Source organism: Macrotis lagotis, chromosome 4, assembly GCF_037893015.1.
Source record: "Macrotis lagotis isolate mMagLag1 chromosome 4, bilby.v1.9.chrom.fasta, whole genome shotgun sequence".
NCBI classification, from domain to species: Eukaryota; Metazoa; Chordata; class Mammalia; order Peramelemorphia; family Peramelidae; genus Macrotis; species Macrotis lagotis.
Window position 1 is genome coordinate 200,209,788 of NC_133661.1, and position 23,273 is coordinate 200,233,060.

At 41.8% G+C, this 23,273-nt stretch overlaps 1 protein-coding gene across 1 annotated transcript in view; it reads left to right on the forward strand.

Moving 5' to 3' along the window:
- The first annotated feature begins 490 nt into the window (after positions 1-490).
- PAK6 (p21 (RAC1) activated kinase 6) overlaps positions 491-23,273 on the forward strand; it is an 89,413-nt gene continuing 66,630 nt past the window's right edge. Inside the window, exon 1 of the mRNA XM_074235096.1 lies at positions 491-716. The gene's annotated coding sequence lies outside the window, so the exon portion shown is untranslated. The remainder of the gene's footprint in view (positions 717-23,273) is intronic.

Sequence of the window (23,273 nt, forward strand, 5' to 3'; positions counted from 1 at the left end):
CTCCCTTCCCTCCCTTCACAAAGAAGGGGAGGGGGGTATAAAAAATAAATTAATGAAACACACGGGTTTTTTTTTTTATAAATAGCTTCGGCCCCGCATATTTGTAAATTCAGTGGGTTTTTTGTGTCAATGACATCACCCTTCTCCCCATGGCAACTCCCGACGATATCGTAATTGCCAAGCAACGTGGGAGAGACTCGGTGCCCCCAAACCGAGCTCGATGATTTAATTGAGAGCGCCAAGGGTGCCAGGAGGTTCTGGGGAAGCATGGGGAGAGCGGTGATGGGGCCCCCGGTGGGCGGCTGCCGTCACCGTTGGAGAGCCTTGGGGGTCTGAGAGCCGGGCTTTGTGAAGCCCTGCCTCTTGTGCTGATCCCCCTTTTTTAAGTCCAAAGCGGGAAGGAGAAGGAGGGAGGCTGGGGGGGGGGGGGGTAGGGCGTTCTCTCCCCATCTCTAACGTGCATCCAGGTGACTAAGCAGGAGAACGGGGACTGACTCACGCCCAGCCTATGTGCCTCCCTCTTTGATTCTTCGTTGGATTTGATTTTTTTTCCGCTTGGGAAACTTGGAGCGATTGTATCAGTTCTCCCCTTCCTCCCGCCCTCCTCCCCACCTTGGGTACCAGGAGGATGGAATGACCAGTGGGTTCTCCTGGGGACGTGCTGTGTGGCCCCGGGGTGTCTCTGGTCGGAAGCGAACCAGCCAAGCCAATGGCAGGTAGGCTGACTTTCTCTTTCTGTCCCTTGGGGAGCTGCCGGGAGAAGGGGAGGGGGCGGGGTGTGGGGACTTCATCAATTCTGATCCTGGGGAAAGAAGAGCCATCGCCCCCCGATCTGGCCGGCAGCTCTGGAGGCTTCATCGCCTTTTCGGATGGACTGATTCTTCTAGGCACCAGATCCTCCGGGGAGAGGCAGTGGGGGGGATCCACCTATCGGAGTAGGGTGCTGGGCTTAGAGGCAGGAAGCCTCAGGTTTGAAAACTGCTTCAGTTGCATACCTGCTGTATGACCATGGACAAGTCAACTGCCCTAAGCTCCAGTGTCTTTAGCTGTAAAATGGACAGATGATGCCTCAGGGGTTTGTTGGGAGGGGATATCCATATACCCTGACAGCAATCAGGCTGCCAGACAAGAGAACTCATTTCTGGATGCTGGGGGTGGGGGTGGGGAGTGGGGTGTGGATAGACACACATAGGAAAGAGAGAGAGAGCCTTCTCTCTCTCTCTCTCTCTCTCTCTCTCTCTCTCTCTCTCTCTCTCTCTCTCTCTATATATATATATATATATATATATATATGTATATATATATACATATATATATATTTACAAAACTTTAAATGCCAACTAATATTATGAAAAACATTTGTCTAGGAGTTAAATTGTCTTGGCCTGATCTAGGCGGGTGTGTGGAATTACTGAGGGTAGTGGTGAAATAATGGGGTCCTCCCTGAAGACTCTACTCCAATAAACACTGGGGTATCAAAGGTCTCTGGGACTAATACAGGAAGCTGAGGTAAGGGACTGGTATGGCTGCTGGGTAGATGACTTTTATTAAGAATTACAGGGTGATTGATTTAAAGTTGGAAGGATAATGAGGTGACAGAGTTAAATTTGGAGTTGGACCTCCCCATTTTACAAATGAGGTGTCAAAAGTTAAATGACTTACCTGAGTTATTAAGTGTCTGAGATGGAATTTGAACCCAGTTCTGTCTGAATATTAACACCAGTACCCTATCCACTACTCCATCCTGTCTCTCTGAGGGGACTTTGATGATCATCCAGACCAACCTCCCCATTATACTGAAAAGGAAACTGAGATCCATGGAAGCTGGAAACTGGGCTAAAACTGCACAAGTAAGCAGAATTTGAACTGGGACCAGATCACTCCAGGGCAGCTAAGTGGCCCATGGATAGAGCATCAAGTCTGGATTCAGGAAGACCCAAGTTCAAATGTATGAACTTGGGCAATTCACTTAAGTCTGTTTGCCTCAGTTTCCTCATCTATAAAATGAACTAGAGAAAGAAATGACAAATAACTCTAGCATCTTTGCCAAGGTAACTCCACATGGGGTCAAGAAAAGTTATGACTATAGCTGTGTGGCCTTGGGCAAGCCACTTAGCCCCATTTGCCTTGCCAAAATCTAAAAAAAAAAAAAAAAGTTATGACTGAACAATAATATCCTCACATCAAAGCCAGTATTCTTTTCATTGTGTGGCATTAGACTTGGTCAGTATTTTAAAGAAAAACCCAAAACCACCTGCCTTCCCAGTGCCCAACCTCATTCTAGGTTTAATGGGGCATTGAACTGTTCTCAAGTTTATAGTGACACCAGACAACATTTTTCCAACTGGGACCATTAATTTGGGAGGCCCCATGGAATGTTTCTCACATTAGGTACTTTCACTGGACATGTTTAGTCTGGGGCACCTGGAAACCCCCCCCCCCCCAACAGTTTTCATTCCTGGAATCTTGAGTCCCTGAGTGTCTGTCAGTCCCTAATCTGATCCTTTACACTAGCCACACTAGAATCATGCAATAAAGAGGGTCCCGAGAAACATCTCTCACTTCCTATTTCCCCAAGCTAGTGAGGCATCATTCTCACCTGAGAATGAGAGCTCAGAACTTTATTAGATCTAACAAATTTCTGACCTCCACCTGCTGTCAGAATATTTAGCCCCTAAGGTACTTACCTCCCTGGCATGTACCAGGGAGAGGGGGCACCAGCCCCCTTCCTGCCCTCCTCCACAGCAGCTGGCAGCAAACTAGTGCCGGTGAGTAAGCAGCTGGAGGGAGGATGTCTGCATATGGAGACAGGATGACAGCAAACCAGGAGCTTTAGAAAGAAGCTGAGGAGGAAAGGATTGAGATTCTTTTTTTTTTTTTTTCCCTTTTCTTTTGCCTGAAGGGAGGGCTGTTTCCTGGGTTGGAGACAAGCTGCAGCCTGTAGTCAGAGCTGTAAAGGCCCCAGTTGCTGAGAAAGAAAAAAAACCCAAGAGAAGCTGATCTGCCAATGTCCCAGGTAAGCTTCCCTCCAGGAAGGGGGCACCCTGGACCTAGGGGCAGTCCAGCCTCTCCCACATGCAGGCTAGGAGGAAAAACCCTCCTGGAGAGGTTAGAGTGAGATCTGAGAAGAATGCTGGACTCAGGAGTTTGGACTCAGCTATTATCTTCACCTGGCTCCCTGCCACTCCCTTTTCAAGTTGAAGTTTGAACCTTGGCCAATTAGAATTGGTCTCTCAGTCCTAAACTTGAAAGGACAAGATCTGACAGAGCCCTCTTAACCCTTGAAAGGCTACAGTCCCAATTCTCATGCCTGTGACTGGGTTCCTGAAGCGAGATGGGGATTTGTTTCCAGCCCCCAACTGAAGGGTGAATGGTAGGGTTTGAGGGAAGGCGGGTGTTCTCCCAAGTGTTCAAGTGTTTGGGAACTGAAAGACATCAGATATCGGTCCATTGATCGAGGTATGCTGAAAAAAGCATTTATTAAATTTTTTATTATATTTATTATATATCCATGTTGTCTTCCCTATAGGATGTAGGCTCTCTTTAGTTCAGAGACTATTTTATTTATGCTGCAATATCTAGAATGCCAAGTCCATAATCAGAACTTAATAAATGCATGATTGAGTAATTATTGCACTTACTAAGTACAAAGCCATGATAAGACCTGAACTAGAAATACAAAAGGCAAGATAATGCAAAGAACCTGGAGTAGAATAGGAGGCTGCCTTCTATTCTGATTCTTCCCTGAGTTGGCTGTGTGACCCTGGGCAAGTCATTTAATCTCTTTTGACCTCAGTTTCCTCCCTTGTAAAACATAAGGGCTACAAACAGGACACTATATAACCCTGAAAATCTCTTCTGATGCTAATATTCTATGGTTTAAGGGACTTTTGTAGCATCTTGGAAACCAGGCAGGAGCCAGGGAATTCAAGGGAAGGCATGGGCTAGCTTTCCTGCTATGCCAAAGCAGGCGGTACCTGGTCCCTTTATACAGATGCTCCCCTTTGGGACAGGTAAAGCATTTTCCCCCTCCCTGATAGGTCCCCATCTGTCCCTCTCTGGAGAAAAATGCTTCTCCTTCAATCCTGAGCCTGCTGGGATATGCTAAGGAGGCAGCTTGACCTAGTTAATATTGCACTGTGCTGGACTGGATACCTGGGTTCTAGTCCACACTGCAGTGAGAATTTGAGCAAATCTCATCCTCATTTGTGCCTCTGGCTTTGTCTCTGATGTTGTGTTAATGACCCCCACTTCTCCCAGGGGTTTGGTAAGCACCAATGAGCTCATGTTTACAAAGTGCTTGGAGCTCATCAGAGGAACCAGGCTACAGCAATGCAGTCATCCTCATTATCTGTCCTGGGTCTAAAATACCTGGGTACAGTGTTTTTGCTTAGGGCCCCCGCATCTTGCCACTAAGGGCCAGGGAAACTAGCTAGGTAAGTCAGCTCTTAATCTTAGCCTGGGAACCTGGGGAATAGGACCCAAAATCGGGGTTCTAATACTTATGATGGTATAGGCAGGGTATATTTCCCAAATATAAGCTCCCAGAGAACAGGAACCATCTTGCTTTTCTCTTTACTTTCTGAGGCTGAGCACAAAGCAAGCATTTAATTATTGCTTTTCATTCATTCATTCATAGAACTCTCTATTTTTCAAAGTACTTTCCATGTGACAAGCAAATAGGATAAGTTCGCTCCAGTTTTACAAATGAGGAAATTGAAGATCTGAGCAGCAAAGTAACTTGCTTATAATCTGAAATAGGTGCTTAAAAATGTTTAGCTATTGATTAGTCAATTAATCACCAAATATTTATTAAGTACCAGGAAAGGGTGATACAACTACAGTCTCTTCTGGACTGGTCTCTGAAGTGAAAGAGCTTACATTAGGGGAAATGATATGGAAGGATACATAAAAGAATCTGCCAAATAAATAATGAGATAATTTGGGGGGATCACTAGCAGCTAAGGAAAGCCTCATTTAGGATGTAACCTTTATGAGGAACTTTGATGGAAAGTAGGGGTTTTAAAGGTGAAGTTGGGGAAGGAGTTCATTTCTATCTATGGTAGGGCCTGGTGGAAGACATAAAAACAAAGATGGAATTTCATATGTAAAGAACAGTAAGATAGTCAATTTGAACAGATCTCTGTGATGTGTATTAATTTAAGTTGGGGTCAGTTTATGAAGGCTTAGAATGCCAAACAAAGAAGTTCTCACTTAATTTCATGAGTAATCAGGATCAAGTGGGATTTATTAAGTTGGTGGGGAAAGGGAACAAGTATGGACAGACCTGTGCTTGAAATAGCTAAAAACCTGGATTCTAATTCATCTCATATATTAGCTTGGTGACTCTACACAAGTCATTCTCTGGAGTTATATCTTCATCTGTGAAATGAGGGAACTGTACTTGTTGCCTTCTAATGCCAGATTCATTCAAGATCCTATGACCATAAGGTAGCAGAGCCAGGCTTCTATCCTAGCTAGGTGTCTTGAATTCAAGTCCAACCCTCTTTGAGATCATCATAGGAGCTCTATAGACTTGGAAGGTGAGATTTTTTTCCCTTGAAAGTTATGCCCTGGTAGGATATTCACTTTGTCCCTCCTCTCATACTCTGATCCTGGGAAAAGTCTTGGGAAATCAATCAGACAATAAGCTTAACCACACTAGTGCTAAGCTTGGGGGATACGAAAAGTCCTGAAGACTGAGGCCTGCTTCAGCCAGAATTAGGCAAAAGAAGCCATTTTGGCAAAGGTGACCTTCTCCAGCAAGGCTAGTGAGTCCAGATGATCATTTTTCCAAGATGGAAGAAATTTATGAACATTGGGCCAAGTCTGTGGAGCTCTATGGTCATGATGAGCCAGACTCATTAGAAATCCTTATTTCCATCTGTTAATATTTCCATGGTAGCAGGATGTCATACTAGCATGGAACCAGGGTCTGTATGGATTCCTCCAGATCGACAGGTCCTTTCCAATTTCTTTGGAAGATTCTTTCGTACTCAAAGAGGACCAAAAGTGACATCACCAATCCAGAAGAGGCAGCCTTAGGGAAAAGGAAGGAAACTTGAATTCTATTCCTACCATGCCAATAATTCATTTTGTGACATTAAATTGTCACCCTCCCTGAGTCTCAATTTCCTCATAAAATGAGGGGGCTGGAAGGAATGAATCAGTTCAAATCAACAAATACTTATTAAGCACTTAACTTGAGCCAGGCTCTTGGATAAGCTGGGAGAAATATAAAGTTAAAAATGAAACCATCCCTGTTATCAGGGAAATTGTATCTTAGGGGAGGGGAAGGCATGATACTATGGAAAGAATTATGGATTTAGAGTCCAAGGACCTGTCTTCATATCTAAGCTCTGCCGCTTACTAGTTGTGTGACCTTGGATTAGTAACTTCACCTCTTTCAGTTTCCTCATATATAAAATGAGGGGGGAACATTTCTTCCAGAGCAAAATCTGTCACCCTAAATTCAATACACCAATGCTTCTTGGATAGAAATGGGAAGTGGATCTGTGATTTCAGGGGTATAGGGAACTTGAAGCTTAGGGAATTTCCTCTAATAACATTGTTATTCAGTCATTTCAGTCATATCTGACCCTTTGTGATCCCATTTGGAATTTTCTTAGCAGAGATACTGGAGATGTTTGTCATTTCCTTCAACTCATTTTACAGATGAGGAAACTGAAGCAAACAATAAGTGACTTGCCCAGGGTCACACAGCTAGTATCTGAGGCCAGATTTGAACTCAAGATGAACTCATCATAGGAGATCTATAAACTTGGAAGGTGAGATTTTTTTCCCTTGAAAGTTATGCCCTGGTAGGATATTTGCCTTCTCCCTCCTCTCATACTCTGATCCTGGGAAAAGTCTTGGGAAATCAATCAGTCAGACAATAAGCTTAACCACACTAGTGCTAAGCTTGGGGATACAAAAAGGTCCTGAAGACTGAGGCCTGTTTCAGCCACTAACTACTTTATGCCACCTAACCAACTCTCCTTACCAAAGTCAGTGCTACAGTCAAACTAGATTACTAGCATTTCCCTGAGCTTGACCTTCCATCTCCCTTATGAATTCCATCTTCCATACCTAGAACCTGTGGTTCTCCACATCCTAAAACCCTTATCTATTTTTGCTCTGCTCAAGTGACATCGTCATTATTTCCTGATCTCCCCAGCTAGTGCTCTCTCCCCAGAGAGTTCTCTTTAGAACCAGAAAAACCTACTCTTAAGTTCTACTATTGATATAAACTATGTGACCCTGGGCAAGTCACTTAACTTTTAAGGGCTCTGGACAATTATTTAAGGCCATACAATGCAGAAAAGATGCTTGATCTATGTTGATAGAATTTTAGATTTACTGAGTTTGAGATACCTACAAGATATCACTGAGGAGATAAGTTTAGCAGGCATTGTAGTCCTAGAGCTGAGGAGAAAAGACCTATCAATCATCCCCATACTGAAAATGCTAGAACATGCAGGAATAAATTCACTGAAGGAAAGAGAATAAATAGAGAAGAGGTCCTGGGAACCATCCAGGCTAAGAGGCCAGGAATTGACCCATAATCCAGCAAAGGAAGAGAAGATTAGTCAGGCTGGTGAGTAGAGACCCAGAGAGAAAACAAGGGTAGAGGAAGTCAAAGGAGAGGGTGATCCTTTGAAGCGCAGATTCACATAGTTATAAGTGTCAGTGATCAAACTGTAAAGATACAATTCAATCTGAACCCTTCCAACCTCATTCCCAATGAAGCTTTGGGTAAGCTTTTGTTTTGTCTCTTGTGCCACACTTTCCTTCTTTGTGAAATGAAGGAGGAGGATTAGTACATTACTAGAACATTTTAAAATTTGCAAAGCACTTTATATTCATGGTATCTCATTTGATCTTCACACAATCCTATAGGCTAAGGTCTCTCATTTGTTTTACAGATGAGGAAACTGAGGTGAGAGAAATCAAATGACTTGCCCAATAGCTAATAACTGGCTTCTAATCATCTCCCTTCCAGTTTTAAGTTAATACTGCTCTGATTCTAGGAGTGCCAAACTAGCAGGTGAGAAAGGAAGCTCAAAAACAGATCTCTCCCCCTTGAATCAAGACAGGCACGTCCCCAGCTATGATGTCTGTGACTCAAGTCTTTTGGTCCCATCATAAAGGAAATGCCCCGGCAGCGAGGGCACTTCCAACCTGCTGACTCTTGAAAGGTGACTCCAACCCTGGGAATTTTCTCTCTGGGTAGATGAAATGCCAATTCCAAGCACACAAAGCTGGGCAGCAACTGGGGAACAGCTGGATGCCAGCAGGTAGATCAAGAATCAGTAGCTGTGGAGTGCCAGGCATCAGGAAGACAAGCGGAGCAGCCAACCAGACCCTGCCAGGCAGAGAGCAGATGGACAGAGTGGTTACTGACAGGGCCCGGCAGCAGGGAAGGGAACAGCGATGGGAGGGCAGTGCCAAGCAGAGATAGCAGGCAGGCAGGGCACGAGACCCATGCCGAGGAGCAAGGACAGGGAAAAGATTGTTAAGAATCTGGGGAGGAGACAGGTAGAGAACAGAAGGTCTTTCCCCTAAGATGCCAAGAGGCTTTCATAAATCCTGCAACTATAGATAGTGTCATTCTCAACAATGTGTCATAACAGGGCCTGGTGTGGATTCTCTAGCTTGTTAGGTTGTCAGGCTGATTGGAATGGCACTGGGCTCTGTGGCCAGGGAGAGGACCTTGGGTACAACCTGAAAATAGAAAGATGGCCTAATGGCCAACTGATGGTACAATGAATCTTAAATATAGAACTCAAAACTACCTTAAAGATCATCATTTTACAGAAGAGGAAGCTGAGGCCCAGAAAAGGAAGGGAAGAAAGAATCAGTGCTTATTAAACATTTTCTATACAAGCACTTTACAAATATCTTATTCATTTCTTACCATTCTTTAGAGGAAGGTTCAATTTTTATCATTACTTTGCAGTCGAGGAAACTGGGGAAGATAGTGGTGAGGTGACCTGCCTAGAGTCTTACAGCTAGTATGTGTCAGAGTAAATTTGAATTCAGGTCTTCCTGATGCCTGGCCCAGCTGTTAGATCTCCTGCCTCTTAGTTGCCTAGGTTAAGGGACCTACCCAAGACTGCGCAATAGCTGGATAGTTAGGCAATATGGTATAATGAACCTAGGGCAAAAGACATGGGTCCAATGCTGGTTTTGCCAAATTCTACCTGTGTAACCAAAAGTAATTTCCTGAACGTCTCTGATCAACTATCAAATGAAGATGGAGTTAGAGTAGAAGATTCTTCCTACTGCCAATTCTATGATCCTACAAAGCCAAGTCCTCTTATGCAAAATCCAATGCTTTTTCCACTGTGCCATTCATATATTCTAAGCTAAGGAGCTCTGAGCTAATACACACAGACACACAATCACATACACAGAAACACAGACACACACAGAAACACAGACACACACACACAGTCAATGCTGAACATTTTCATCATCATTGATCAGAGTTGGGAAGCATAATGAATAGAGGCTCAAGATCAGCTCAGGTGTGGTTCTCTGGTGACTTCAAGCCTGTGGGCCTCACAAAGGGTGCTAGCAATCCAAATAACCAGACCATAACAAATACCAAATCCTGCAAAAAGGAGAGAAAGTCATTTCCCAAGAACCTAGCTTTGTGGAAGGTGGTAGAATTTCTTAGCTCTGTGTTGTTGGCCCTTGTAGTCAGTGCAATCAGCCTGCACAGCAGGAGTGGTAGCAAAAATACCTCATAGGAGTGGACTGTTGATGATGCAACAGAGAAGGAGGATTTTTCACCAGTAGCACAAACTGAGCTCTGAAGTTCTCTTTAGAGACAATGAATACCCTTCATTCTTTTTATCATAGCAGGAACTAAGAATTTGAGGAAGAAATTTGTCCTGAGATTTGCTACTCACTTTTTTCTTTTTTTGTCTTAATAGTATTTTTTCCAATTATATATAAAGATAGTTTTCAACATTCATTCTTTTAGATTTGAGTTTCAAATTTTTCCCCTCCCTTCCCCTCCCCTTTCTGAGATAGCAAACATCTGATATAAGTTACACATATACAATCATGTTATAAATATCTCCATATTGGTCATATTGTGAAAAAAGAATCAGAACAAAAGGAAAAAACCCAAAATATAAAAAATTTAAGTGAAAATAGTATGATTTGTTCTGCGTAGTTCTTTTTCTGAAGGTGGATGGTATTTTCCATCACAAGTCTTTGAGAATTGCCTTTGATCGCTAAGTCTATCCTAGCTGATCATCATGCAATGTTGCTATTACTGTATACAATGTTCTCCTGGTTCTGCTCACCTCACTCATCATCAGTTCTTGGAAGTCTTTCCAAGTTTTTCTGAAATCTACTTGTTCATCATTTCTTCAGAACAATATTACTCACTTTTTTTATTTGAATGCTTAATGAAACCTTTTTTTTTAATATTTCTCATTTTTTCTCTCCCCTTTCCTCCCTATTGAGCCACACCCTTTCAGCAAAAATCAAAATGAGTGGGGGGGGGACAGCAAATAGTTCAACAAAACTAACCAAACCACTGCCCAGGCCTGACAGTAAATGTAAAGGTTCATTTTCCAAGAAGGGAGGAATTACCTTTTTTTTTTTCTTCTTTTAATCATACTTAAATTATTTGCCCAGGGTCACACAGCTAGTGATTGTCTGCGGCAGGATTTGTCTTCCTGATCAGGACTGGCACTCTGTCTACTGTGCCCCACAACTACCTTACATTTTCTCATCCCTTCTTTGGGACCAAGTCTGATCATGCTAAACACACAGCATTCAGTTTGTTGTTATTCTTTCTGGATACCCAATATGCCACTTGATCCCTTCTCAAAAAGCTGAGGAAGCAAAGTAATAATCCAGGGTATGATTTTGCCAACATTGTGTTAGATGTCTGGGACTCTCCTCTAGCCTTCTCATAATCCCCAGAGGATTTTTCTGAGGCTCAAGAGCCTGTCAGATCAATTAAAGAGGGAGGAGCCCTTCTTGAGGGGCTTTCTTCTTCAAAGATCAGGAAATAAGTGTAGATGAGTAGAAATCATGGGTAAAGTAGGGACTCTGGAAGGTTTGAGTCCTAGTTTTTGTTCCACCCTTCTCTGAGACTGAGTCCCTTTTATTTTAGTGACATAGAATGACAAGAAGAGCTGACTATAAACAATGTTTTTCTGTCTATTTCCTTGACAGTTTATGAACACTTCCAAAAACAAAACAAAACCCAACAACAAAAAATCCAGCTCCTGGGCTGGTGGTAGCTTCAACAGCAATTTATGTTTTCTGGATTAGCACAGAGTTTAAGATAGAAATACCTGCAGTTTCCAAATCATCCAAGCACAGCATATGGAAACTATCTCCTCAGGGCAGGCAAGCTGGGAGGACCTAGTCTGGTACAATGTTAAAAACAAAAGCAAAACAAACACTGGTACTGGAGCAAGATCTGTAGACCAGTCCTTACATCTGATACTTTCTTCCTTATATGACCTTGAACTGATCACTTCAACTTCTCAAGGGCCTCAATTTTCTCATTAATAATAGTAATACCTCCTTTTCTCATCATAACCCTGAGAGTTAGGTCCTAATATTATCTTTATTTTACATTAAGAAAAGTGACAGGTAGTGTTAAGTGATTTTCCCAGATTCCTATTAGTGGTTAGTACCCTCCCTCCAAACAACCATATATTCATATAGATATAGATATATGTATATGCATATATATCCAAACTGCCATATATATACATATATATATATATGTTTTTCACCTCATATGTTTGTCATCTCCATTAGAACATAAGCTCTTTTCAAGAAAGGAATATATAATTATTTGTGCTTGTATCCCTAGCACCTAGCTAATAAGTGTTCATTGATTAATTATTTGATTAGTGATTTCTTTGGTTATGAAACTGGAGGTTGAGGAAACACTCTTTATCAAGATTGCTAAGTATCTTTGAGTTATAGAGAGGCTTCTTAGAACACCAAGAGGTTAGGTTATTTGACTAAGGTCACACAGTCAGTATATATATAAGGAGGATATTTGAACTCAGGACTTCCTGGCTTCAAAACTAACTCTCCACCTTCTATACTATGCTGCCTCTTAGAATTCTTCTAGGGAAGGAGAAAAATCATATCAGAAGACATTTGTGCTTTTTTATTTCCTCTGGAGCAGTGTTGTTTTGCTGAGAATTAGCATGAGAAAATGTTATTAGAAACATGATGAGAAGTGAAGCTAACTAGTTAAAGGGGGCTCCCAGGGCAGGTGGTATTTTCTGTAAAATCAGATGATGAACTCCAGAGCAGGTGCAGAGGTACAAGTACTTAGAGATGAAAAATGGGGATTATATGATATGGTTCACCTGGAGGTTCTTCCTATCTCAATCAGTGCCTTGGAGACATCTGTGCTGCCTAATTGATCATCTGTTGGGGGTTTTTTGGCATGTTCACTGGCTTTGTGCCTATGGGCTCATTCATTCAAAAAGGCATCAAGCTAGGAGCTAAGAATACAAAGATTAAAATGAAATAACAGTGCCTGCCCTCAAGAGGCTTACAATCAATTGTGGGAAAACATTACAGATGCAGATAAGTAATTACAAAGTAATAGCAACAGCTCATATTGTATAGCAATTTAAGGTTTTCAAAGCATTTTACATATATTGTCTTATCAATAGTCACAACTGTGTGGGGTGGGTACAGTTATTATTCTCATTGATAGAAATAGATGAAAATCTCATAGATGAAATAACTAAAGGTAAATGACTTGCCAAGGGTCACCCAGCTAACAAAAGTCTGAAAGGAGGACTAGTATCTCTGGTGTGAGGGCTTGTTAAGGCCTTTTCAGAGCTGCTCATCTGCTTTTGGTGTCCAGCTGTCTTCCAACTCTCACTGGCTCCAAGAAGAGGCCACACCTCAGTAAAAACCATCTTGGCAGATGAGTTAAACCAGAGTGAGAATAACCAATAGTCCTCAAACCTATTGGTGAGTTGGGAAATGTCCATCCCAAACACGTGAAAAACTTTTCCTGAACAATGGGTGGATGAGAACAACTTGTTCCAAAGGCCACTAAGGCAGTTGAAGCAGGCACTGTGGAATGCTTGGTGCTTGGTCAGACAGCTGACCAAGCTCTTCCACTTCATCCTGGGCCATTATCTGTCAATCTTGATTCTTGTCCTTTGTGACTTTGAGTCTCAGGAAGATAGAATGAGGCTGATGAATTTATGCAACTTGGCCTCCCAAAGCAATTCACTAGCAAGTCAAGACATCACCCCTGATGTCAATGATCCCCTTTGAAAACATAAGGGCGAATAACAAATGACTGAGGCACGATTTGAACTGAGTTCTTCCTTACTTCAAGTCCATCTACTGACTTCCTGTAATGTTAAGGATGAGGGAGCAGTGATGAAGAGGGGACTAACAATAGAATGGGGGAAGCAGGAAAGGCCTCATGTAGAAGGTGATGCTTGAGATGTCTGGTAGGAAACTTGGGTTAAATGTATCCCTAGTTAAGGGACACAAGAAAGGGGGAACATTTCCCCATGACCCCCAAAGGATATCAAGTGCTGCTGACCCAAGTCAGAAAACAGTCAAAGAAAAGAAGTCCTAATGATGTCCTAAAGGGGATGAATCTGACACTCTGGAATCCAGGAGTTCATCTTTGAGGGCCAGCTAGTGGTTTCCAATCTGGTAACCCAGTTGGATCGGACTGTCCTGCTTCCAAAGCAGCCTTCAGGAGGGGAATGAGAATAGACCTTTCACCCTGCTCCCCTTCTTCTTTGCTCCAGGTTGGGGTTAAAACTGGAACAACTGGTTTCTAGACTGCTGGCTCTGGACAGGGAGCTTTTCCAATGGTAGGATTCTAGGCTTTGGGAGAGTAACACTTTATGGTGGGGAGTGAGGGTAACCTTACTAGTTCCCCCCTCAAATATAATGTCACATATGAACAGGTTTATTCTTTACAATTGATGCTCTTGGTGGGGCCCCAAGGTACCCCAAGACAAATGGTATATTTGTCACAGTGAGGTTTATGGGACTAGGGTTTCAGTCCCACCTCTGACCTCTCTGGACCTCAGTTTCCTCTTCTATAAAATGAGAGGGTTGGACTCGATGGTCTCTGAGACCTTTCCCAGCTCTAAATTTGTGATCAAGGGCTCTTAATTGAGGTAGGGGTCATTGCATATGGTGTCAGATGTTTTTGATGCATGGATAGATCTCATTGAATTTTCATTTTTTTCTTCCTATGATTTTATTCTGTTTGTTCTGGCTCTTCTGGAAGATGAGAAAAGGGGTTGGGGGAGATGTAGGTTATATAAAATCAAAATATATCAATAAAATTTATTTTGAAAAAAAAACCTGTGAAAGTGTAAAGGGAGTAGTAAGGATAATGGGGGTTACCTAGAGTTAGGTGAGGTCCCTCATTGGGAGGCTGTAAACCAACAGGGAACCACAAGAGGTCCTGGGTACTGCACCAGTGGAGAAAAAAGATGGGGATTGGTAAGGGAAGAGTCATGAAAAGGAGAATGGAACAGCAATTAAGACTCCTTTTATTTAGTTCACATGAGGGATAGAATAGCTACCAAAAACAAACACCCCCTATAATTTCATGTTAGGACGCACCCTGTTCCTTTCCAATTATATGGGAAAGCGCTTTGTAAACTATAAATCACTATACAAATAGGTGGGGTTGTTGTTATTCCTCATGAGTTCATAACTCAAGCTTTTTTTTCTTCAGGATAATTCTCTTCTTCATCATTAGTTGACATTACTCATAGCCAAGGCTAGATATGGGCATCTTTTTTTTTTCCCTCCAGGTCATGTACTACTTTTGGAGTATCCTCTGCCCTTCCAGATAGGTGGCATGGGACCCCTTAGATATTGTCTTGTGGCTCCAGATTTCCCCAGGGAGTTTGACCCTGGGTTTAGGAAGGACTTGTTCAATTGAGGGTGGCTCCATCCCTTTAGTACCTCTCCCTTCTAGTACCCCAAGTCTTGAAAATCACAAAGGACAAGAATCAAGATTGACAGATAATGGCCCAGGATGAAGTGGAAGAGCTTGGATGACCCTGGGTAAGTTATTGAACTTGTCTCTGTGGGCCTCTTTCTACAGCTACCCCCAAGACAGCAACTATTTTATCTTTGTCTCTGCATACCCAGTACCTGGCATCTGATAAATGCTAGCAGAATTGAACTAAATCTAGTGTAGTTTAACCTTCACTTCATTCATCAAATGATGAAACAGGGACTGTGAAGATGAATGACTTGTCCAAGATCTCACAGAAGAACAGGGACCAAAACCCATGAGTGTGTCTTCTGCTATATCATAGTACTCCTTCAATCGTCATTTTTGTTGTCATTAAAACTAAAGATACTGAGTTGCTTTCTTATTGTAGGCAGCTGTTTATTGGTACAGCTAGGTGGTTCAGTTGATAGAGCACATCTATCTCCAAATTTAGGATTCTTGTGATTATTCAGTCCTTTCAGTTATATTAGACACTTCATAACCCTATTCAGGTTCTTCTTGCAAAGATACTGGAGTGATTTGTGATTTCCTTCTCTAGCTTATTTTATACCACAACAATCACTTTTTTTTTGTTTTTTTGCAAGGCAGTGGGGTTAAGTGGCTTGCCCAAGACCACACAGCTAGGTAATTATTAAGTGTCTGAGGCTGGATTTGAACTCAGGTACTCCTGACTCCAGGGACTCCTGACTCTATCCACTGTGCCACCTAGCCGCCCCTTCTAGCTTATTTTATAATTGTATAAACTGATGCAAACAGGATGAAGTAACTTGCCCAAGGATGCAGAGCTAGTAAATAAATGTTTGCGCTGATTTTGAACACAGGTCTTCCTAACTCCAGGCTCAATATTCTATTCACTGATTCTTTGAACCCTTAATTTATGATTCGGTAGTTTTATGATCCTGGAAGAAATGTTTTATTGCCTCGGAACTCAGTTTCCTCATCTACAAAACAAGGAGTTGGGACTAGATGATCTCCAAGATCCCTTTCAGTTCTAATGTTCTGGGATTCTGAGTATACCCAGAGAGTCATAGTTCATCCCAATTGCCACTGATGCATCTTCTTAAGTCCAAAAATTGTTTTGTGCCCCACCCCATTGCCACCAGACTTGGCACTCTTTATCTGTAGTAAGTTTTTTATGTGTATGCAACATCATATTTATATTTTAAAGGGAGAAATATTATCAACATTGGAATTTTTATGAACCTCCCAAAGAGCTCCCTATTCTAAGTCAGGGATAAGAGGACCATAGATTTAGAGCTGGAAAGGATCTTAGAAGCCAATTTCCTCATTTTATAGATGAGGAAACTGAGTCACAGACATGGATTCCAATTCTGACTGTTAATCATAGTCTATGTGAACTTGAACAAATCATGTAACCTTTTTCTTTATGTTCATTTGTAAAATAAAGCTATATAAGATGAAAGATTGCAGGGTTTTTTCTTGGTAAAAGATCCAGGGATATTAGTGTACCACAACACAAGTCCAGTACAAATCCATAGTACTGATATGGCAGTCAAGAAAACTATGATAACTTAAACTGCATTGATAGTGCCTAGGACTCAGTAGTTGATAATCCTGCTCCATTCTGCCCAACTAAAATCTGAAATTTTGTGTTTATTTCTAGGCGCTATATTTAAGTGATGAAATTGTTAAGCTTAGAGAGTATCCAGAGGAAAATACCAAGATAGGTCATGCCACACAAAGATAGGCTGAAGAACCTGTAGCTGTTTAAATAATGGATTCCTAATAATTAGCAAGGTTCAAAAGTCTAACAGGCCTGTAGTCAGGAAGACCTGAGTTCAAATGTGAGCTCAGATCTTAACTAGCTGCTTCCCTGGGCAGTTTAACCCTGTTTACTTCAGTTTCCTCATCTATAATATGAGCTGGAGAAGGAAATAGCAAACTACTCCAGTATCTTTGCCAAGAAAAAACCCAAAATGGTCACCAAGAGTCAGTCATGACTGAAAATGACTGAACAATAACAAATTGTATCCAATTGTATCTCCTAGACTGGTTTAGGTCCTGTCCTCCCTATTTACCCATTTCCTATGAAACTGTAACATTTCACTCTACTTCTGATCTAACCAGCCCTCCTTCATACCCACAAGCCAACATTCCATGTTCATTCCCACCATAGGGCTTGTCTTCTTGAAAATCAAAGTCCCCCTCTGTGACCCCCACTACCCTTATAAGATTACTTCCTTTTCTTTGCCAGTACAAATCCTGCTTATCCTTCAAGGCCCAGCTAAAATCCTACCCGCTCTACAAAGCCTCACTTAATTATTCCAACTCTCATTGATTCCCCCCTTTCAAAGTCTATAGTTTAGAATCTGTACTTTATGATTTAGCATTTAATTCTATTGTTAATGTAAATTTTTTTTAAATTTCTGATATTTTGGCTTCCTTTAAAAAAATCACTTTCAGATTGAAGAAACCTTAGAAATCTTATTTCTCTTAGAGATCTCAGATATTATCTCTCTTTTTATAGTTGAGGAAACTAAGATTCAGAAATGTTGATGATTTCTCCTAAATTCATGTTTATTCTTCCTAGGTCCCACAATAGCAGAACCAGTATAGCCCAGGTTCTCTGGCTTCTTCCCTGAAAAGATCAAAACTCCTGTAGGGAACCTTCAGGGTTAGGGAAGACTGAGAAATCCTTGCCATTTGGAAGAAATATTTCTTGTTGAGAAAAGTTGCCTCTTAGGACATCTAACCCTCTTAACATCAGCACCTGAAGGAATAAAAGTGTGAAGATGTTTACATGAGCCCTACATGAATGGTGGAAAGATTGTCCACAGTAGTTTGAAGACAGGTATGACTTGAGTCAATTCCAACAAACCAAGGAACAAGCTACCAAATTCAGGCAGGAAAAGACTTCCAGGAGGACATCAGCATGAGAATAGATTCCCCTTGGTCAGCTTTCCCTCTTGGCAGATGCTGGGGCAACCACATAGATATTTAGCACTGGACTAACTAGGTGGCATAGTAATAGAACACTGGGCTTGGAGTCAGGACAGTTCAAATCTGGCCTTAGACATTTGACACTATCCTGCTGTGTGACCCTGTGCAAGTCACTTAACCCTGATTGCCTCTCATCCAGGGCTATCATCCTGATTCATATCTGACCACTGGACTTAAGATGGCTCTGGAGGAGAAAGTAAGACTAGTGACTTAGCACAGCTCCCTGATGACAGTCTTCTTTGAGAATGAAGGATAAATATTATAACTACACCCTCTCACCTAGGCTCCCCTCATGGCCAACAGTCAAAACTTTGCTAATAAATGTCCTTGAGGTAGAATTCTGTTGTGTGCAAGATCAACCTACTATCTGGGGGAGACCAGCTAAGTTAAGGACCTTGCTAGAATGATATTGACCTCTGCCCATTTTTTTTTCAAGGCAATGGGGTTAAGTGGCTTACCCAAGGCCACACAGTGACCTCTGCCCATTTACTAAGATGTGGCTCCAAGCCTGAAAGGGTAGCATCACTTTCCTATTTAGTAAATAGTGGCTCCCTATTACCTCTAAAATCTGATATAAAATATTCTGTAGGTATTAGAGTACTTCTGGTCCTTTCTCACCTTTCTTGTGTCCTCTTTTTTGAATCGGTTATTTCATCTTCTGTCTTGGGGCCTCCCTATGCCTGGAATATTCCCACTCTTCATCTCCACACCTTGTCTTTCCTAGCTTCCATCAAAGTCAGGCCAAATTCCAACTTCTGCCTAGGTCCCCCCCAGGCTGCCAATACCTTCTCCCTGAGATTGTCCTCCATTTGCACCATATTTCTATTGTATGTACATGGGTTTTTGCATATTACCCCTTCCAATTAAGCTCTTGAGGACAAGGACCCTGTTTTTGCCTTATTTTTGAATCTCCAATGATTAACACACTTACAGGAACATAGAAAGTATTTTAAAACTGGGGCGGCTAGGTGGCGCAGTGGATAAAGCACCGGCCTTGGGAGTCAGGAGTACCTGGGTTCAAATCCGGTCTCAGACACTTAATAATTACCTAGCTGCGTGGCCCTGGGCAAGCCGCTTAACCCCATTTGCCTTGCAAAAACCTAAAAAAAAAATGAGAAAGTATTTTAAAACTGCTTGTTGAATCATTGATTGCCCCCCAAATCCTGGAGAATAATCCCATCTCTTAGACCCATGGAGACATTAGCCTTCAAGGAAAGGGAAGGGAAGGGCCTAGACAGGAGGTGTTTCTTGTAATTAGTTCTGTGCTTAGCAACATCAGCCAAGCATCTAAATTGTAGGCAGAATGGCTTTCACCTGGGGTTTCATAGGCCACTATGAGCAGAGACTCCAAAGAAATTGGAAGGAGAAGATATTAAGTGAATTCATCATAGCTTTGAAATGAGAGTAGTTAGCACAGACAGGCCTTTCCTGTTTCCCAACCCTTCCAGGAGTAAGTTCATCTAATGTACCTTTGGGAAAGGGTACAGAAGATCTTCCCTGATGATGATTCTGAATGTTGGAAGTCGGGATCCAGTCAGAATGTTGAAGCATGGGCTGGGAGAGCTTATATTTATGTGGCTTAAATACACTGGGCAGCTCATTTTTTTTTTAGGTTTTTTTTGTAAGGCAAATGGGGTTAAGCGGCTTGCCCAGGGTCACGCAGCTAGGTAATTATTAAGTGTCTGAGACCGGATTTGAACCCAGGTACTCCTGACTCCAAGGCCGGTGCTTTATCCACTACGCCACCTAGCCACCCCACAGCTCATTTTTTTTTGTCAGCAGAGTTTGACTTAAAACTTGAGCCAATTGGCCTTTCTACTGTTGTATTTGAGAGAACTGGGGCCAGAACTAAAGCAGTTAGGTGACATAGTGGATAGAGTACTGAGCCTGAAGTCAGGAAGACTCATTTTCCTGAGTTCAAATCTAGCCTCAAATACTTCCTAGTTGGGTGACACTGGGCAAGTTCCTTGACCCTGTTTACCTCAGTTTCCTCATCTGTTAAATAAATCTCTATCAAGAAAACCTCTAGTAGGGTCACCAAGAGTAGGACACAACTGAAAACAACTGAACAGCAACACAAGTTTAGTGCTACAATCAAGTTTCCTTGTTAGATTACACCAGTCACCCAAGACATTCTGTGTCCTCTCCTTTGTTGGAGCTTATTAACTATGATATCCTTGGAACAGAAAATTGGAGTGAAGGCCTGGGTTCAAATTCTGTCTCTATCACAAGATATCATTACTGAAGTATTGACTGGCAAATCTGGAATCAAATACAAGCTAAAAGAAAACCTGTCCTCAAGAAGCTACACACCAAAGAGGAAAGACAACACACCAAAGAGAACTGATGATAAATAGGTGGAGGTGGCAGGAGAATTGAACATGCCCAGCAGAGGGGCATGATTTTGAAGTTCAGAAAGGCAGGAATGGGTCAGGGAGGCTAACAAAATCAAGTCGGCCTGTGCCCCTCCACAAAATGGAGGCTCCAGCAGAAACTTGCCAATGACCAAATGGGGAAAAGGCTTTGGAAGAGAGATTTCATAGTGAGCAGACCAAGAGGATGGTAGAGGAGGGAGAGGAGGCTCCAAATTAGACAATAGTAGAGGCATGGTTTTGAAGCCCAGAAAGTCAGGAACAAGGCTAAGGGTAAAAATCTCTTATTATTCTTATGCTTTCAGGAAAGCTTTCTTGAACCTCACACTTCTCAGTTGTGAAATGGAGATAGCATCTGTTATAAGAAAAGTGCCTGGTAAACCCATTCAGGATCATGTAAATGCAAACTTATTCTTGAGGCAATAGGGTATGTGCAGAGAGGGGGGACTCTTCTCTCCATGGTATCATTGTATTATCCGGGGAACTGAGTTTGAGAGAGGTATGGAAAGCTAACAGGAATCAGACCCTAGGAAATCCTTGTGATGTCCAGGTCTCCTTCCTTCTGTGGCTGAAATTTATGTCTGCTTTACAGGGATCCCAAAGAGCTTTTGAAAGCCAGGTTGAAGCACGTCTTCTTCTTACTCTCTGACAGTATTGTCACCAAAAATGGCAAAAATTGAAATCTGATTATTTTAATGTTTTTCTTAATGACAGTCTCCAGCAAAATTATGCCTTGGAGACATTGCAGGTTCTGTTCCAGAACATAGCAATAAAGTCAATATTGTAATAAAGTGAGTCACATGAATTTTTTCATTTCCCAATACATAAAAAAGTTATGTTTATTTTATGCTATAATCTATTAAGTGTGCAATAGTATTATATCTAAAAAAAAACAATGTACACACCTTAACTGAAAAAAACCCTTTATATTTAAAAAATACTAACCTTTATCTGAACCTTCAGCAAGTGTAATCTTTTTGCTGGTGAAGGCTCTTGCCTCAATGTTGATGGCTACTGAACAGGTTGGCCATTGCTGAAAGTTGAGGTGGCTTGTGACAATTTCTTTCATTTTGTTTTGTTTTTAGATTTTGGCAAGGCAAATGGGGTTAAGTGGCTTGCCCAAGGCCACACAGCTAGGTAATTATTAAGTGTCTGAGACCGGATCTGAACCCAGGTACTCCTGACTCCAGGGCCGGTGCTTTATCCACTGTGCCACCTAGCTGCCCCCCGACAATTTCTTAAGAAAAGTCAACAATGAAGTTTGCCACATCATTGATTTCTCCTTTCACTTGAGCACTTAGAGGTCATTGTAGGGTGATTCACTGACTTAATTTCAATATTGTTGTGTCTCAGTGAATTAGGAGGCCAGAGGAGAGAGAGAAGGGAATGGCCAGCCAGTGGAACAGTCAAACATACTCAACATTTATTAAGTTCATGTCTCTCTCTCTCTCTCTCTCTCTCTCTCTCTCTCTCTCTCTCTCTCACACACACACACACACACACACACACACACACACACACACACACACATATAGTTAGTGATGCCCCAAAACAATTATGATAATATCAAAGATCACTGATCACAGATCACCATAACAGATAAAAAATTAATAATGAAAAAGTTCAAAATACTAAGAGAATTATCAAAATGTGACATGGAAACACAATGTGAGCACATGGTGTTGGGCAAATGATTCGAATAGACTTGTTCAAGTTGCCACAAACCTTCAATTTGTAAAAGATGCAATAATGAAATGAAGCACCAAAAAACCCTAGGTATAATTGTATTTGAACTGAGTAAGAGTTGTGTCCTGACTAGCAGAGTAGCAGAGGACAGTGGAAAGATCATTGCCCCTGAAATCAGAGGACTTGAGTTCAAATCTTGCACCTATGTCCTTGGACAAATCACTTAATATCATTGAGGACCAGTTTTCTTATCTGTAAAATAAGAGAATTGGACTAGGTACTTTTAAGCTTCATTCAAATTCCAGATTCTTGAAGAAGGGGCAGGATACCTGAAAAGTAATCTCTTGCTTCCCAGAATGAGCTTTCCTTGTTATTTTTGTGCTACAAGATGAGGCTAGGAAAGTGATGAAGTTGGCCTTCTTCCCCTTTTGCTTAAGGGGAAAGGCAGCCATCCCAGTCTTCAAGTGGGTACGTGGCCTGGCAGGCAGTGGACCGGCCTCCTCTCTGGGCCAGCTCCCCATTCTGACAGCAGGCAGATTGCCTGTTTGGCTGAATGTGTTGTTTGTGTGTGCTAGACAGTCTGTTGGGAAGATTTCAGGCATGGCATTGGCTTCTGGCTGAGTAAACCCAACACCATCTGCAAGTACAAGATTTGGGGCAGCTCCTCCCTTCTGAGAGAAGATCCCCTTTCTTATCTCATCTTCTTGATGTGTGTGTGTGTGTGTGTGTGTGTGTGTGTGTGTGTGTGTGTCTGTGTGTGTGTGTGTGTGTGTGTGTGTGTGTGTGTGTGTGTGTGTGTGTGTGGTTGAGAAGAGGTACTCCTCCATTCTAACTGTGGATCATCTACCTAAATTAGGGACAAGGAACATCCAGTCCATGGGGTCATATAAGGCCTACAAAATCATTTGGTCTGGTTCTACCATGGTAACCACAGAAAGAACTTAAAATTCATTAAGTATAGGAGCTTTTTAGGGGTAAATTAATTAAATGTTTGACCAAATATAGCGCATGAATGATGCTATAAATATCCAAATGATTCTTGGCATAAAAAAGATTTCCCAACTGTGATCTAAATAGATGTTAACAGATGTTGATCATGGGTCCCTTTGGGATCTAGTAAAGCTTAGGTACCCTTTCTCAGAATGTTTTTATATAAAATAAAATGCAAAGGATTACAAAGGAAACCAATTATATTAAATATACTAAATAAAAATATAATTTTTCTTAGGTAT